This window comes from Aotus nancymaae, unplaced genomic scaffold, assembly GCF_030222135.1.
Source record: "Aotus nancymaae isolate 86718 unplaced genomic scaffold, 86718_ANA_hifiasm-v0.15.2.pri h1tg000007l, whole genome shotgun sequence".
Lineage (NCBI taxonomy): Eukaryota > Metazoa > Chordata > Mammalia > Primates > Aotidae > Aotus > Aotus nancymaae.
In genome coordinates, this window is record NW_026988418.1 from 66300421 (window position 1) to 66319225 (window position 18805).

The window sequence follows — 18805 nt, forward strand, 5'->3', positions numbered from 1 at the left end:
GCCTAGCAAATTTTTTCTATTTTTAGTAGAGACGGGTTTCGCCATGTTGCCCAGGCTAGTCTTGACTCCTGGCCTCAAGTGATCTGCCCACCTGGACCCCTCAAAGTGCTGAGATTACAGGTGTGAGCCACTGTGCCTGGCCCAAACACATTTTTAAGCAGAAATAAATCCCATATGCAGAAAGATTATAAATGCTTAGAGAGGGCCCCTAGAGAGTTTGAGTTTAGAATTCTCCATAGGAAAACATATTAAACATGATTTTGTCTTCTCTTACCAAAAGTTGTTACTATTCTGTGGGAAAATAAATGTTTCTATTCCACAATGTTTTGAGATAATATGGGAAGAACAATTCTAACTAAAAGGGACCAGGGAAAGCTTTTTGGAAGCAAGGAAGTTTGTACTGCATCCTGAAGGATGGTAGATCTTATTGGGCAAATGAAGGAAAGGCAGAAAGTCAAGGGAAAGAATGGCTCAAGAAAAAGGGAGAGGTAGAAATGCACAGAATGTGTTCCAGGATGAGCATATTGGGTTCAGCATAGTGGAAGAGAAGTCTGAGGGGGTAGAACAGTCACAAATTGTGAGGGACTCTGAATATTCGGCAGAAGCACATATTCAGCCTTTTATCTGCACAGTGGGGAACCCTGCAGGATTTTTTCCCCACAAAGGAATAGTGAAACTGGATCCCTGCTAGGAAGATAAACTGGCAGCAACATATAAGGCAGGAATGGGGAGGGGGAAAAAAAAACTACAAAAACTCCAGAAACAACTACTGAATAGGAAGCATTCTTTTGTCATCTCACAACACCAAAGACATTGCTTTGCACATAAGAGATGCCCAACAAACTTTTTATTTCTTGCCTAGGAAGAAGATAGAAATTATGACAAGGCAAAAGAACCCTATAATAGTGAGAAAATCGGACTGTAATACATTTCTTCTCCACGTAAAGATTGTATTCATATTTATGAAAAAACTCAGAAAAGTCTTACTCTTCACTTACAAATGTTTTGTATAAAAATGATTAAAAGGACATTGAAAATATGTGACTGATAAGATGATTTATAAGATAATGAAGCAAGATAGTTCCAGCAAAAAGACTGAAATATTTCTGCCAAGCTACAACAGAACACAGCACCTACAGGCATCTTTAAATTAGTACTTGTCCCTGCAGATGGAATCCAGACACAGCAGAGATTTAAATGGACACACAGAAGCAATACAGCATGTGCTTTGGGATCAGGCCATGATTTGAATCTCAGCACAGTGACTTACTAGTTATATGATCTTACACTAGTTAAACTCTCAGTTGGTGTGGGCATACTGACACTTACCTAACGTGTGTCCTGATGATTACAGACATGATTTATAAAGCATCTGACCCAGGACCTGGCTCTGATACATAACAAAAGTACTCAACATAATGCTGTAGTAATAACAGGAACTGTTATTATAGCATAGACATATTTAATACATCTATTAAAATAAATTTAGAATAATCTAAATCGATGTCAGGTTTTCAATTTTAAAATTCCAGAGAACTAATTACAAAAATTTTTAGATAGATGTTAGAAATATTTTATGTTTATTAAAAAGTCATTTTTAAAACTACTATATCTTATCACTGTTGTAATTAATCTAGTACCAAGTCTCAGATTTATATTAAAATATGTTTGTAAAACCGAATTTCTGATTATTTAATAACGTCAGAACATACAATTAAACTGCTTATCTGGCCAGAGAGGATTTTGGAGACATGCCTCTACAACAATATCGCACAACTTTTTACTTTGTAACCGCTCCAATACTTAAATTATAAATAATGGCCTGGGAAACAGCTGCGAAAACGACTCCATGGTAGTTGTAAAGAAGAGGAGGTAGGTGTGAGACCGCTCCAATCCCGGAGGCCCCACTCTTCTTACACACATCATGTCAACCAACAGTGATCTTCCCTTTTTAATGTTGTTTATTCACTTCTAAACAATCAACTAAAGCTGCTCTTGAATAGTGAGAACCCAATCAAAAGCGGCATTTATCAGATGCAATCGCACCAGCTATTATCAGGCCAGAAATCTTCGGTACACCCTTCTAAACTGGCAGCTGAAAACTCAGCTCGGTTGGTCCTCTTAACTTCCAACACACCCCACGAACGCTCCAGTGCAAACTCGACAGAAAGGAAAGCCAAGAACCTTCTTCGTTTAATTCGACGGTGCGGTTAAATTATGCATTAAGGCAAATAAAATTTCCATCGTTACTCGTTTTCTTTAACAGAGTTCAAATGCTACTAGTTCAAATGCTCTAGTTGGTTACTATTAAAACAAGGAAATTACAGACCTTTTTCACTTTTTATTTGAAGGTATCCTATAGATTTCAGGAAAAGGTTTTCTTAATATTTTATGTTTACTTACACTTTTTGTAGCAACTACCAATTTCTGTGGTAAATCGACCAGTTGGTGCCCAAAAATTCAGTAAACATGGTCAACGCAGGTGTTTGCTATAAACTGCCTGGTTTAGGTGGGACGCGGCCGACTCCAAGTGATTGCAATCAGCCTCGGATTGAATTCCACGGGGATTCGGGCTTTAACTCACTATCAGTTACTCACATTCAGAGTACGTATGAAGTTGCTGGACTCTAGTATATTTTTTATCTTAAAAAGAGACTCGGGAACGAGGCTCTTGCGCTTTACTCTCATTTTAAGACTTTGCAACAAAAAAGCAGCAACTCGCGCCGAGTGTCTGGTTTCTGGAGCCGGACACCCTGGATGGACGCCGCGTCCCCGCAGCGCCCAGAGGTGCCGCAAGCTCCTTGGCCGACCTCCGCCCGGAACAAAGGACGTCGCCCCCAGACCTCTAGACAAAGAAGCCCACTCGCACCCCTCCCTGCCACCTCCCTCCGAGAGCCCCTCAAACGCCTCAGACCCCGCGTCGCGGTAGCACTCACCTCCCGCGGCTGGCGAGCTCCGGATGCGCGACGACCGCCTTGGGCGACAGGCGGGTGGTCACGCCCCTCCCCCAGGCAGCTCCCTGCTCCCGCCCCCGGCAGGTCACGTGGGCCAGAGCTCCGGGCGCCCCTCGCTTCGCCGGAGCGTCCCTCCACCACCTAGGGGATCCCGCCGCTCCGCCGGCCTCAACGCCGCGCTCCTCTGCGCCTGCGCCCCGGCTCCAGGCGCTCTCATTCAAACAGACCACACCCCGCGTCTTTCGGACCGGCCAATGGCAGGCAGTGCAGCGGAGAGGGGCGGGGCGGGGAGGGCGAGGCTGCCCCCTCTTCTCAGTCCTGGTAACCGGTCTGCGTGTCAAGGTGACGGGGGACTTGGAAGCTTGATCCTCCTCTGCTCCGGGACGTGTCCTCAACCCTCAGATCGAAGTTTCTTTCCTGTCCTCTTCTTTATGCTTCAGACATTAAAAAGTAGAGCTATAAATATCGTCCAGAGTTGGTCGGGCGCGGGGGCTCAGGCTTGTAATCCTGGCACTTTGGGAGGCTGAGGCGGGCGGATCACCTGAGGTCGGAAGTTCGAGACCAGCCTCCCGACCTCAGAGATGGAGAAACACATCTCTACTAAAAATACAAAATTAGCCGGGCGTGGTGGCGCATGCCTGTAATCCCAACTACTCGGGAGGCTGAGGCAGGAGAATCGCTTGAACCCGGGGTGCGGAGGTTGCAGTGAGCCGAGATTGCACCATTGCACTCCAGCCTGGACGACAGAGCGAGATTCCGTCAAAAAAAAAAAAAAAAAAAATATATATATATATATATATATACACACACACACACGCACACACACACATATATACATATACATATATATATATATATATATGTGTCATCCAGAGTTCAGATAGGGACTGGCCTATACCCCTTTAAAAATGGAGCGCAAAACCAGCGCCGCCTTTCTGGGAGGCTTGGTGCCGCCCTAGAGAAGGAGTGTCCCAAGCAGCAGATGTGGGATGTAGAAGAAAAAGAATCCTCTGTGGAAGGAACAGAGGGACCGTGTGCAAGTCTGAACAAGGCAGCCTCAGTTTTTGAGGCTGTGCCACAACCCTGGCGTTTCCAGCTGTTGGAAAAGCAAACTTCTGTCAACTGCAGAATCGCTGGTTCCCAGGAAAATTGGGTGGCAGTTTTACTCAGTTTCAGTACCCACATTCTAAAAAAGACATTAGGAAGAATAAGTTTTATTTCCATCTACCTCTCCTCCATATCAAGGTGACCCCAAAATAGTAGTCACCTTGTAGTTGATTCTTCACAAAATAGCAGCCGCGCGCTGTGGCTCACGCAGGTAATCCCAGCACTTGGGGAGGCGGACGCGAGCGGATCACCTGAGTCCAGGAGTCTGAGACCAGCCTGGTCAACATGGTGAAACCCCGTCTCTACTAAAAATACAAAAATTAGCTGGGCGCAGTGGCTCATGCCTGTAATCCCAGCACTTTGGGAGGCTGAGGTGGGGGAATCACCTGAGTCCAGGAGTTGGAGACCAGCCTGGCCGATATGGCAAACCTCATCTCTACTAAAAATACAAAAATTAGCTGGGCGTGGTGGCGGGCACCTGTAATCCCAGCTACTCGGGAGGCTGAGGCAGGAGAATCGCTTGAACTGGGAGGCGGAAGTTGCATTGAGCCGAGATCGTGCCCCTGCTCTCCAGCCTGAGTGACAGAGCGAGACTCGTTCTCAAGTAACAACAACAACAACAACAGCAGCAACAACAAACAACAACAAAAACCCAGATACCAAGACCAGAGTCTCTCTGGGGTAAAGCATCTGATGAATTTACTTAGATTATTTCTCAAATAGATATTTCTCTTCTGACATGAAGTTTAAATGTTTCAACAGGGTTAAGGCTATGTTAAAGAAAACCCCGGGTTCAGTATCTGTGAATGATGTCCATACCCAGTGATCCAAGCAACATTTCCCATTAGGAACATGTTACAGCAAATTGCTTAAAGGAACAGCTTTGCCGGGTGCGGTGGCTCACGCCTGTAATCCCAGCACTTTGGGAGGCCGAGGCGGGTGGATCACGAGGTCAAGGGATCGAGACCATCCTGGTCAACATGGTGAAACCCCGTCTCTACTAAAAATACAAAAAATTAGCTGGGCATGGTGGCGTGCGCCTGTAATCCCAGCTACTCAGGAGGCTGAGGCAGGAGAATTGCCTGAACCCAGGAGGCGGAGGTTGCAGTGAGCCGAGATCGCGCCATTGCACTCCAGCCTGGGTAACAAGAGTGAAACTCCTTCTCAAAAAAAAAAAAAAAAAAAAAGGAACAGCTTTGTCATCAAACTAGACCTGGGTTTGAATTCCAACTCTGCTACTTACTGTCTGATTGACCCTGAATGAGTTATCCTCTTTAGCCTTAGTTTCCCCAACTATAAAACATAATAAAGCCTCTTCTAATAAGGGTTGCTGTGATGCCTCAGTGAGGTAAGGTTGTTAACTGGTTGACATAGGGCCTGACACATAGAAACTGCTCCATACTTGATACCTATTATCATTATTATCAACAACCACCTTTAATATCAGGTTCTTATAAATAGCAACGGAATTGGTTGGCTGTACTTTTTCAGAGGTAGGTATTAATTCCTTCTTAATCATGGAGTCTTTTAAAGTATGGATACTACGAAAGCCACAAAGGAAGTTTTATATAGAGAGAGACAGGATCTCCCTCTGTCACCCAAGCTGGAGATCACAGCTCACAGCAGCTTCAACCTCCCAGGGTCAAGTAATTTTCCTACCTCACCCCACCCCTACCCCCCAGTAGCCCAGTAGCTGGGACCACAGGAGCTTGACACCATGTCTAGGAAATTTTATTCTTCAATAGACACAAGGTCTTACTACGTTGCTCAGGCTGCTCTCCATCTCCTGGGTTCAAAGGATCCTCTTGCCTCAGCCTCCTAAAGTGCTGAGATTACAGGCATGAGCCCCCTTGCCCAGCCCGAAGTACACATTCAACATGTCCAAAATTATTTTCCCTCTGCAAATCTTCTCTTACATATGTGATTTCTATATCTGATATTAGTTAATTCCATCTTCCTAATCACTCAAATTGAAAAATATTTTTTAAATGGCATAAATCAGATTATGTCACTCTCCTACTTGAAAGCCTTTAGTGATTTCCCATTTAATTTAAAAGAAAATCCAAACTCCCTATGGGGGAAAAAGGCCTTAAGCCATCTTGCCCCTGCCAATTTCTCTCTTCTGAATTTCTTCCTCCTGTTGCCTTACTTTCCTCCAAGTACACAGGGCATTCTTGGTGCCCTAGAACAGACTAAGCCTCAAGGTTCTCTCAGGACCTCCTCCCTGCCTAGATTTTACCCCAAGCTCTTTAAATGGTTGGCATCTTTTCATCCTCAACTTTCAGCTTATTCATTACAGTATCAGCAAGTTTGTATTAAGCTTCTGCTGTGTGTCAGGAACTGTTCTAGGTACAGGGAATATGGTAGTGAGCACAACAGAACACAGCCCCTGATCTCTCGGAGCTCAAGAAAAATAAATAATAAGAAAAATATCAGGACTGGTTGTGCTCACTCCTGTAATTCCGGCACTTTGGGAAGCTGAGGTGGGAGGACTCTTTGAGGCCAGGAGTTTACCAGCTTGGGCAACATAACAAGACCCTGTATCTACAGAAGTAATTTTTTTTTTTTATTAGCCTGGCATGGTGGCACACACCTTTAGTTTCAGCTACAGGAGGCTGAAGCCGAGGCCCAAGAGTTCAAGGCTCTAGTGAGCTATGATCCAGCCACTGCACTCTAGCCTAGGTGACAGATTCAGACACTGCTTCAAAAAGAGAAAAAGAAAAATATCGGGTTATAATAGGTACCTTGCAGAGAGTTAAAAGAAGGGTGATGTGAGACTGAATAAGTGACTACTTTAGATTGGGGGCCAAAGTAAGGAAGGCCTCTCTGAGAAAATGGCATTCATACTGAGATTTGAATTATGAGATGGAGCCAGCCTTCAAACAAACTTCAGCGAAAAGCACATTAGGCAAAGGCAACAGCCAGTGCAGGGTCCTGCAAGAATTTTGCAGGATTTGAGAGCTTTGTGGATTTGAGAAACTGGAGGAAGGCCGCTGTGGCTGAAGTGAGAAAGAAGAAAACATACAAAAGGTAGTACAGGCCTTTGTAAGCCAGGGTAGTGAGTTTGGCCTTTATTTTCTAAGTATTATAGGAAGCCAATGGAAGGCTTTAGACATGGGAATAACTTAATATATATATATACACAAGAGCAAAACTCCATCTCAAAAATATATATATACATTTATATATATAAATATTATATATATAAAATATTATATAGATTCTAATATTATAATATATAATATTTATATATATATTATAATATATATTCTGATATATAATATTATACATATAATATTTATATGTAATATTTTATGTTATATTTATATATAATATTATATATATATATTTTTTTTTTTTTTTGAGATGGAGTTTTGCTTTTGTTGCCCAGGCTGGAGTGCAGTGGTGCGATCTCAGCTAACTGCAGCCTCCACCTCCCAGGTTCAAGCAATTCTCCTGTCTCAGCCATCTGGGTAGCTGGGACTACAGGCTTGTGTCCCCACGCCTGGCTAATTTTGTATTTTTAGTAGACAAGGTTTCACCATGTTGGTCAGTCTGGTCTTGAACTTCTGACCTCAGGTGATCCACCTGCCTTGGCCTTCCAAAACTCTCTCCCAAAGAGCCACCATGCCTGTTCCTGATTTATATTTTTTAAAAAGCACTCTGGAACAAATCCAGAATTTAAGACATTCTACAACTAGCCCAGACTCTTCATAAAAGGCAATGTCATGAAAAACAAACTAAAAAAGGCACATTAGTCTTGTTGGGGATCCTGGATGAGAAAGAGAGAGAGAGAGAGAGAGAGAAAGGGATCTGTTTAAAAACATATTGTGACCTGCTCAATAACATTTATGTTTAAATGCCTATTTCATGCCAGGCACTTTGCTGGATGTTGGGAACACAGCAATGAAGTTTTGACCGCACCACTTCCACAGGACTAGATGAAAGCCCCAGTGCTCACACTGCTGACAGGCTTCCTTGACCATTTTTCCAGTGTGTTGGAATGGGGGGAGCACTAAGAATGTACATAGCCGCACAACATGTGGGGCTGTTAGGACAGGCCAAGCTTTGCTTTAAGATGAAACCAGGGTGGTCAGACTTCCCTGAATTATAAATGACCATACTGAATCACGGCAAACTTGAATAACCAATAACATATGTTGCTTCTCTCCCCAGCAAAATCTATCAGAGTAACAGTGCTCCCTTAACTAACAGAAAGTTAGAGATGATTGGGTGTGTAGTTTCCTTAGCAAGAAGGTGGACTTGATAACTCCACCTTTTAGAATAAAAGGAGATCAGGTACGGTGGCTGATGCCTTTAATCCCAGCACTTTGGGAGGCTGAGGTGGGAGGATTGTATGAGCCCAGGAGTTGGAGACCAGCCTGGGTAACATAGTGATACCCTGTCTTTACAAAAAAAAAAAAAGTTAGCCTGATGTGGTGTCATGCACCTGTGGTCCCAGATGCTTGGGAGGCTGAGGTGGGAGGACCACTTTAGCCCCGTAGGTCATTGCTGCAGTGAGCCATGATTGTGCTACTGTACTCCAGCCTGGGCAACAGAGCAAGGCCCTATCTCAAAAAATATATATGTGTGTACATATGTATCTGTGTGTACATATATACATACCTACATATGTATGCACATACACCTATATATGTACATAAGTACATATGTATGTACATATATAGGTGTATGTGTATATATATAAAATAAAAATAGAATAAAAGAAGAAAAAAATGAGGGTGTGGAGTGGGTGAGTAGGAGCTTGCCAAAGGAATAGCTAAGAAAAAGTGAATAGGAAAGAGACTTCAAAATGCAGGGAAACAGCCTGCTAACATGCTTAATCTCTCATGTGAAATCTAGAGTAAATCAATCAATAATAATAGCTAAGATTTATTGGTGCTAAATATATGCCAAGCACTATTCTAAACATTTTTCATGTTTGAGGATTATACCTGGACATTGACTGATGTAAGGACTAAATGAATTAATACATGTAAAGTGTTTAGAACAGGGCCTAGCATATATAAGTGCTAAATTTTGCTATTATTATTATTTTAACCATTATTTAATCTCCACAGCAACCCTATGAATTAGGTACTAACATCATCCCCATTTTTTACAGTATCTTAAGTAGGTTTCCCTAGAAGCCAATCCCAAGATAGGACTTAGATCCCTATGATTTATTGAGGGAGGGCTCTTCAGGAGGAACCCATTAGGGAGAGAGCAAAACAGGATAGGGAAGGGGAAGATCCAAGCAAGAATGGATCTTAGGAAATCCTAGCCTTGGTCTGCTCCATCGAGGGAGGGCTTTAGAATCTGGAGCATAAACCATACTGCAGAATTAGCGGCCATCTTACACAAGGGTGCTGGCTGTTTGTACCTTTGTATCAGGATAAAGTGGGGCGTAATCCCCCCAGGTGTGGCTGCTCTCCCTAGTGTAAACTCTCCAGAGAAAGGAGCACCTGTGAGTTCTTGCAGCCAACCTCATAACAGCAGAGAGACAGGTGCTCTGGTCAGTAAAACATATTTAACCAGGGCACCTAATGCAGCATCCGCCAAGGCTAGTAAATGGCAGAACCAATCTGTCTCAGGAGCCATGCTTTTACTCTCTCTATATATACTGACTCTTAAAAATTCAAAAGGAAAAGGACAAATGGAGACCTGTGTTACTGACGGAGTTAATACTAAATACTCAGTATTTAAATGAAATAACCTTACAACCTAACCTCTTACAATGAAATAACCCAAAAGAAAAAAAGACAACAGCCCAATTGCAAAGGACAAGGACCAGCACTTTAGTGACCGTAATGAGCTCACATATGAACTTCAGCTTTGTCATTATTTAAATAAATGCAAACTGGAACAACAATGGGACTCCTATTTTTGCCCATCAGACTTCAGATTTCAAAAAATTATGTTACCCACTGTTGGTGAGGATGTGATGAATTGAGTCCTGTCATAAGCTATTGTTGGAGCTGCAAATTAGTATAACCATCTTGGAGGAAGATTTTGTAATATGTGTCAAAAGCCTCAGAACCTCTTGATCAAACAAATCCATTCTTTAGGACTTTATCTACATAAACAATCAGCAAGTGTGCAAAATAAATGCACCAGGATGCTTATCACACAATCATTTTTAATATTTGAACATTTGAAACCAGTTACACGTTCAAAAGATTGGTGAAAACGGTTCTTGGTCATCCATACAGAGAAATATCGTGCAGCAATTGAATCTTTTTGTTTTTAGACAAAGTCTCGCTCCGTTGCCCAGGCAGGAGTACAATGGCAATGGCGCCATCTCGGCTCGCTGCAACCTCTGCCTCCTGGGTTTAAGTGATTCTCCTGCCTCAGCCTCCTGAGTAGCTGGGATTACAGGTGACTGCCACCACACCTGGCTAATTTTTGTATTTTTAGTAGAGATGGGATTTCACCATGTTGGTCAAGCTAGTCTCGAACTCCTGACCTTATGATCCGTCCGCCTCGGCCTCCCAAAGTGCTGGAGTTACAGGCATGAGCCACCATACCCGGCAGCAATTGAATTTATTTGCTAGCTAAGATACATATTGGTTGACATGGAGAGGTATTCACAATGTATTGGATTCAGTTTCCTTTAGGAGCAGGTTATAAAGCACTATAAGTATTAATGTTTTCTAGTATGTTTTACAATGAACATGTATTACTTGTAATTAAAAAAGTCATATTGTAGATAATAGCTAAATGTGCAGGGGTCAGAGATAATTCACAAATGAAGAAATAAAAATGGACAATAAACATGAAAAATATCCAACTTCATGAATTATCAAAGTACTACAAATTAAAACACTAAAATACCTTTTTTAATTAACAAAGATTTTAAAAAATATTACGATTTAGTGTTGCAGAGAGCATAGCAGTATATTATTCCCACAATGTTGATGAGTATGTGCTTGTAGTCTATTTTGTTTTTATATTAAGAGCATTAAAATACTTATACTCTGTCCTAATACTTTCCCATCTAAGAATCTATCCTAAGGAAATAATTAGAAATACAGGCAAAGATGTTTTATTGTTGTGTTATTTTAAAATACTGAGGCCAGTTACAGTAGCTCACTCCTGTAATCCCAGCACTTTGGGAGGCTGAGGTAGGAGGATCGCCTGAGTCCAGGAGTTTGAGACCAGCCTGGGCAACGTAGCGAGACTCCATCTCTACTGAAAAATTTAAAATTAGCTGGGTGTAGTGGCACACACCTGTGGTCCCAGCTACTCGGGAGGCTGAGGTGAGAGGATAGCTTGAGCTCTAATTGTGCCGCTGCACTCCAGCCTGGGTGACAGAGCAAGATCCTATCTCAAAAACAAAAAAAAGAAAATGTTGAAAACTGGGATATACCCTAAAGGTCTGTCGTTAGGGAAATGATTATAACATAGCCATGTAGTGAATATAACTATTAAAAACACGTATTCATTTCAAAGTTTTTAATAACATGGGGAAATGTTGACATTAAGTGAAAAAAAGCATTGTATAAAATTTTTTATATATTATGACCTCAAAACACTAGAAACAATTATGCTAAAGCATTGTCTCTCTATACTTTTCTCTATTTTTCACATTTTCTACAATAAGCTGATAAATATAAAACAATATAAAAAAGTTAAAAACTAGCTGGGCGTGGTGGCTCACGCTTCTAATCCCAGCACTTTGGGAGCTCAAGGCAGGTGGATCACCTGAGTCCAAGAGTTCAAGGCCAGTCTGGCCAACATGGCAAAACCCTGGCTCTACTAGAAATACAAAAATTAGCTGGGTGTGGTGGCACACGCCTGTAATTTCAGCTACTTGGGGGTCTGAGGTGGAAGGATCACTTGAGCCTAGGAGGCAGAGAGTGCAGTGAGCTGAGATCACCTTACTGCACTCCAGTCTGGGTGACAGAGTGAGACACTGTCTCAAAAAAAAAAAAGTTAAAAATTAAGAAAAACCACTATGGATTTGTACATATTTCCTACATGTGCCTCTCTATCATTTCCTTCTGGTGTCTTTCTATTAAAAAAAATATGAAAAGAGACTAAAGTGCTTGTGTGAGGGGGATAATACAGATGTTAGTGGTTGGGTGGGGTGGAGAGTTGGTGTGACCAGTCATCCCAAGACTGAGAGGGTCCCAGGATGAAGGACTTTCAATTTTAAAACCTCGAGCAGTTGGCAAAGGCAACTGAGCATGGAAACCCTTTAGGACTTGTAGACCAAAGAAGGTAGGTTTAAGAAGCCTGTCTGAGAAAGAGAAGCAAGTAAGTAGCTTAGGGCTTTAACCAGGAGACATCTCTCTTCTTTTACAGAGTTGGTGAAACTATATTGATACTTTCAGGGTTCACTAAAGTTGAGGTGGGCGCTATCGCCGGTTAACAGCAGATCTAGAGGCTGCCTTTGCTTTGCAAACAAAGCAATCAAGTGCTCTTAATTCACACAGTGTCAGATGTAAAGGAAGTTGCAGAGAAGCTGCCGGTGAAACTTCATTACTATCACATTGTTCAAAAACTCAGTAGGGTGGCTTGCTTAGAAAGGAAACAAGACTCTTACGATGAGCCTAGAAGCCTTCCACATACCTAACTTCTAAGACTCTGTTTGCCTGTAGGGTAATACGCTTGCTCATATGCTCTCCTCTGAAGATAATGTCACTGTTTTATAATGCTATTATCAGTCTTAATAATGGGATTGCAAATGTGCCCAGAGGTTTAGGCAAATCATACCAATCCAAATTGTCATCATTTGGAATTCTTTCTACTTTAGTGGCTAGACTCCACCTCAGATAGTTGTCACTGACCCTTCCCAAACCATTGTGTTTTGCGTTAGTAGAACCTTGGTAGGGCTCTGGTCTCAGAGACATTAACCCATTTATGCCTGAGGTTGCAATTTTTTTGAATTTTTGCAATCAGACCTTCACGATGACCTTGTGCAGTAGAATATAAATAACTCCCACATGCTTAGTGTTCCAATAATGGAGCACTAGGCATAAGAACTAAGTAAATTTTTAGTGCTGTCTCACTTCCCCACTGGGTCACATTCTTTCCAAGAAACCAGGTGTAGTCATCCTACGGATACTTGCTAGCACGTTGGAGGGATTGTGCAGAAAAGGGTAGAGCTTTAATGAATATTTGAGCAACGCGACCACGTCAATGTCTATGAATTCTACCCATTGCCCCCACTCTCACCAATTATGACTGTTCATCCCCTGACCACAGGCTTCCTTTAAGACATTTTTGTGTTCACAGAGCCTCTCAAATCCATTTAGGAGGATTATAGATGTTCTCTCTAGCAACCTAGGTACAAAGGCTTTTTCAGTCCACCTTTCTCAGTTAAATTTTCACCCTTACTTGCTCTTCCATTTGGGGAAGAGGAAGAAGGAGAGAAGGTAAAAGGATTTGACAGTTTTTGAGCACCCACCATGTGTCAGATACTGAGCAAGGCACTTCCATATATTTAGCTAATTTAATTGCCATGAGCACCCTTTATCCCCATTTTGTGGATGTGGGAACCGAGGTTCAGATCACTTAGATAACTTATCCAAGGTCCTTGATTACTAAGGAGCAGAGTTAAGGGTCAAATTTAGGGTTTTTTTTTTTTTAGATGGAGTCTCTCTCTGTTGCCAGGCTGGAGTTCAGTGGCGCGATCTTGGCTCACCGCAACTTCCAGCTCCCTGGTTCAAGCTGTTTCCTGCCTCAGCCTCCCGAGTAGCTCGGATTATAGGCACATGCCACCATGTTCAGCTAATTTTTGTATTTTTAGTAGAGACGGGGTTTTACTATGTTGGTCAGGATGGTCTCGATCTCCTGACATTGTGATCTGCCTGGCTCAGCCTCCCAATGTGCTGAGATGACAGGCGTGAGCCACCGTGCCTGGCCGAAACTCAGTTTTTAAACAACTTGTGCTTCTCCACTCTCCTCCAGCAGCCAAACAGGTCTTCCTCCCTTCCTTCCCTCCTCCCCATCTGCCTTCCCATTTCTCACTCTCTCCCCTCCCTCCTTCCACCAGTATTTTATTATTGTGATAAATGCTACTAAGGAGATACACGGAGTACTCTGGAGGCTTACATCGGGGACCCTGGCCTACCGCAAGAATGAGAGAAGGTTCTGGAGGAAGTGATGTGCTAAGAGTTGAGTAAGAAGTAACCAGGTAGAAAGGCAGGAGGAAGGTGGGGTGGACACTTCAGACCCTGGGAACAGATGAAGGGGAGGTCTAAGGTGGGCAGGAGGCAGTGTATTTGAGAAACAAAAGAAGTTCAGGGGACAGGTGAGTCCCAGGGGCCAAAGAGTAAGTGCAGAGAATGAGCACTTCAGGGAGAGGATTCCAGTCCTCGTCACTAGCTGCACATCACACTCACATGAAGCACTAAGGAAGAGGATTATTTGCAGCCTTGACAGAAAAAAACACATTTTATCCTTGAGTAGCGTTTCTTACTGGGGGCCCTACTGATGTTTTGGACAAGAGCGTTCTTTGCACAGGGCTGTTCCGTACCTTGCTTCCACTGTGGCCCCTGAGTACCAAATGCCAGCTGCACCCTCCCTCCATTTCCAAAAGCCTCTGGGTGGTCCTACCATCCTACTGAGAACCAACTGCTCTAGTTCAGGCTGCAGGAGCGTCACTGCCACCAACTTCAGGACCACGCTTTATCCCTGCATCCAGCAACACCCAAGGATCTTCCTCCCCGTAGACATCCTAATGGTTCTCATGTATACCACCGTGACACACTGGGAGCATTTCCAGCTCCATGAAATAAAGGTCGAGACCCTGCCATCCCTGCCATATGCCCAGGTTGAGAGTACAGATAGGCCTGCGACAGGACAGATATGAAACAATTAATTACAAGATAGCGGGGAAGGTGTAACCGAGGAACCTTGTACAGCGCATGAATTGGCAAAGGACAAAGGGATGACCTCGCTTGGCCAAGAAGGCCAGAGAGGAAGGGCATTCCAGGCATGTCTTGTTCAAAGACGTGGGGACATAAAACACCAGGTGAGCTTGGGGAGCTATAAATAGCTTGGGATTGCTGAAGCATGAATTTCAAGGCAGGGTGTGGTAGGAAGACTGGTTGGAGAGGTAGGCTGCTGCAGTTCACAAAGGGCCTCAAAGGCCATGTCGAGCTTAGCATGCAAAATAAACTCTCAAATGTGTTACACTTGCAAACCTGCAATTATCCTAAAATGATAACCTAAAATGAATGAGGTCACTAAAAATGTTCTGAAGAGCTTTATAGATAACGTTACTGCTGTCTGAGACAAGTTTCTCCCTGGCTCTATAATCTCATTTTATGAAGCTGCCTGTGTGCCTTGGAGGATTTTAAAGTTTCTTTTCATGGATGAATATTATGTTTTTGAGACAGAGTCTCCTTCCCTCTGTTACCCAAGCTAGAGTGCAGTGGTGTGATCATAGCTCACTGCAGCCTCCAACTCCCGGGCTCAAGCAGTCCCCTCTGCCTCAGCCTTTCGAGTAGCTAGGACTACAAACTTAGGAGCCTCTGTCACTGTGCCAGCTGGTGTGTGTGTGTGTGTGTGTGTGTGTGTGTGTGTGTGTGTTTTAAAGATAGAGTCTTGCTGTGTTGCCCAGGCTGGTTTTAAACTCCTAGCCTCAAGTGATCCTTCAGCCTTGGACTCCCAAAGTGCTGGGATTACAGGTGTGAGCCACCAGGGCCTGCTCATGTATTATTATTATTATTATTATTATTATTATTATTATTATTATTTTGAGACAGGATCTGCCTCTGACACCCAGGGTGGAGTGCAGTGGCGTGATCTCAACTCACAGCAACCTCTGCCTCCTGGATTCAAGTGATCCTCCCACCTCAGCCTCCCAAGTAGCTGGGACTATGGGTGTGCACCACCAAGCCCAGCTAATTTTTGTATTTTTAGTAGAGTCGGGGTTTCACCATGTTGGCCAGGCTGGTCTCAAACTCCTGACCTCAAGTGATCCGTCTACCTTGCTGTCCCAAAATACTGGGATTATGTATTATTTCTAACAGCTTTCTTGAGTCATAGCTGACATACAATCAACAGCGCATATTTAAAGGGCACAATTTGTTAAGTTCTGAAAAAAAATCACCACAATCAACATATCCATCACTCCTAAAAATTTCCTCCTGCCTCTTGGTCATTCCTATCTGTCTTCTCAACCTCCACCCAACTCAGGCAACCACCGATCTACTTTCTATTATTATATATCACTTGGCATTTTTCACAATTTTATACAAATGGAATGATACAATATATACTATGTGTGCGTGTGTGTGTGTGTGAGGGAGGGAGGGAGAGAGAGAGAGAGAGAGAGAGAGAGAGAGAGAGGGAGGGACCTGGCTTCTTTCAAATAGCTAAATTACAGTCATGTACCACATAATAGCATTTTGGTCAGTGACAGACTACATATATGACAGTGGTTCTGTAAAATTATATTACCATCTTTTTACCGAACCTTTTTTATGTTTAGGTACATAAATACTATTGAGTAGCAACTGCCTACATAATTTAGTATGGTAACATGCTAAATTAGGTTTCTAGCCTAAAAGCAATAGGCTATACAACATAGCCCAGGTGTGTAGTAGGCCATGCCATCTAGTTTGTGTAAGTACACTCTATGATGCATTTCTCAGAATGTATCCCTGGTGTTAAGTGATAAATAACTATATTTTGAGATTCATCCATGTATTACAGTTGCATGTATCAATGTCTATCATTTTTAATTTTTTAAAACTTTCCAATTTTGAGGTATGCCCTCCTTCTGAATCTCAATAAATTACAATTGTTCTATGGGATAAAAACGCTTCACATCGAGAGGGGCTTTGGGATAGCAGTACACCCTGGAAATAAAATAAATGCTGCTTGGGGATGAAATGATGAGATATAGATCCTATTTTTCTAAGAATCATCCAAAAGAGTACTGTGGTAAGCAAAACAGTGGCCCCAAAAGTTGTCCAAGTATTAATCTCTGGAATCTATGAATGTGTTACCTTACATGTCAAAGGAATTTTGCAAGTGCAATTAAATTAAGGGTCTTGAGACGATTACCCTAGATTATCTGGGTGAGCCCAATGTAATCACAAGAGTCCCTGTAAGTGAAAGACTGAGGCAGGAGTGTCAGAGTCAGGGAAATTTGAAGATGTTGTGATGTTGCTTTTGAAGGTGAAGGAAGGGTCCACGGGTCAAGGAATGCAAATGGTCTCTAGAAGCTGGAAAAGGCAAGAAACTTGATTGTCCTGTCAAGCCTCCAGAAGGAATGCAGCCCTGCCTACGCCTTTATTTCAATCTAGTGAAATTATTTGCAGACGTTGACCTCCAGAACTTAATCAATTTGTGTAGTTTTACACTACATTTGTGATAACTTTGTGAAATAAAATTTATGAGAGGTCACTGGTTAATGGAGCGCCTGCACTGGGCCCCAACAGACCAGATCAAACTAGAATGGATCACCTGTGCTAGGGACCACGTAACCAACCTGAACTTAGAAAGGAGTCAGTTTTCCAAAAAGCAGGAAATTCACAGCAACCTATCTAATGGGGCCCAGTCAACTTGATCAGGCAGATAAGGAAGTCCCCTGTGCTTGAAGTCACTTTGAAACAACCAATCCGCTTTTTGTTCCTTGTTCCTTATTTCTGCTTACATCAGTCTTTTCTGCCTATAAAGCCCAGCCTCTCTGCTAAGCTCATTGAAGAGCCTTTCTGTTTCATAGAAGGGATGCGGCCTGATTCATGAGGTGCTAATAAAAGCCAATTAGATCTTTGAAATCAATATGTTGAAATTTTGTTCCTTAACAATTTGTTATAGAAGCAATAGGAAATTAAAACAATAACCAATCTTATTTAAAAAAAAACACTGATGAGTCTGACTGCTTCTATTTCTTCTTCCTGTTTGTGCCATGTGGTCTTACAGGAGTAGAAGCATGTTGGCTTTGGATGACCTTTCCTAGCTTTGTTCCTCTGAGCTCAGTTTTTTTTTTTTTGTCTCACTCTGTCACCCAAGGCTGGAGTGCAGTGGCATGATCTCAGCTCACTGCAACCTCTGCCTCCGAGGCTCAAGTGATTCTTATGGCTCAGCCTCCCGAGCACCTGGGACCACAGGTGCACACCGTCATGTCCGGTTTTTTTTTTTTTTTGTATTTTTAGTAGAGACAGGGTTTCGCCATGTTGTCTAGTCTGGTCTCAAACTTTTATCCTCAAGTGATCTGCCCCCCTTGTCCTCCCAAAGAGCTGGAATTACAGCCATGAGCCACCGATCCTCAGTTCTCATCTTAAAGAAGCAATGATATTTACCTTAGGGGCTGTGGAAAGGACTGAGGAGATATACACAAAGCACCTACCACACAGTAGGCTTTTAAGTCACACCTCATACCGGATTTGAAGGGATTAAATCCTGGCTACTAGTGGCCTGCTGTGTAATTTTCGCTAAACCACTTCCTCCCCTTCAATCTGTTCCACAAGGTTAAAGGGAGATCCTTAAGTTCCTGAGAGTGTTTAATTAGGGTTTGCAATGTGACTGGATACTGTTGATTGAAAAGTATTATTTAGAGGCAAAGTGCTGTTATTTTTGAGCAGATAATTGTTTCCTGTCCTAAGTCGTTAACCTTGTACTGAGTTTCCTTCTCTGAGATGATGACATTGCATGAGAGGGTAAAGAAATACCTTACCTAGGTGTTGTGAGCTTTATTAATTAACGCTTATGATGCCTATGCAAACCTATCATAAAAGGGTATATGTTGATTATTTACCTTTCATATGGTTGTCACTTCCGGT

General features: G+C 42.7%; 1 protein-coding gene across 2 annotated transcripts in view; it reads right to left on the reverse strand.

Moving 5' to 3' along the window:
• The window catches only part of GPSM2 (G protein signaling modulator 2), a 50033-nt gene extending 47026 nt beyond the window's left edge, over positions 1-3007 (reverse strand). The window contains exon 1 of one of the 2 annotated variants that reach the window (XM_064372746.1): positions 2937-3007. The gene's annotated coding sequence lies outside the window, so the exon portion shown is untranslated. The remainder of the gene's footprint in view (positions 1-2936) is intronic. The other variant, XM_064372744.1, reaches the window with a different exon arrangement.
• Between the last annotated feature and the right edge of the window lie 15798 nt (positions 3008-18805).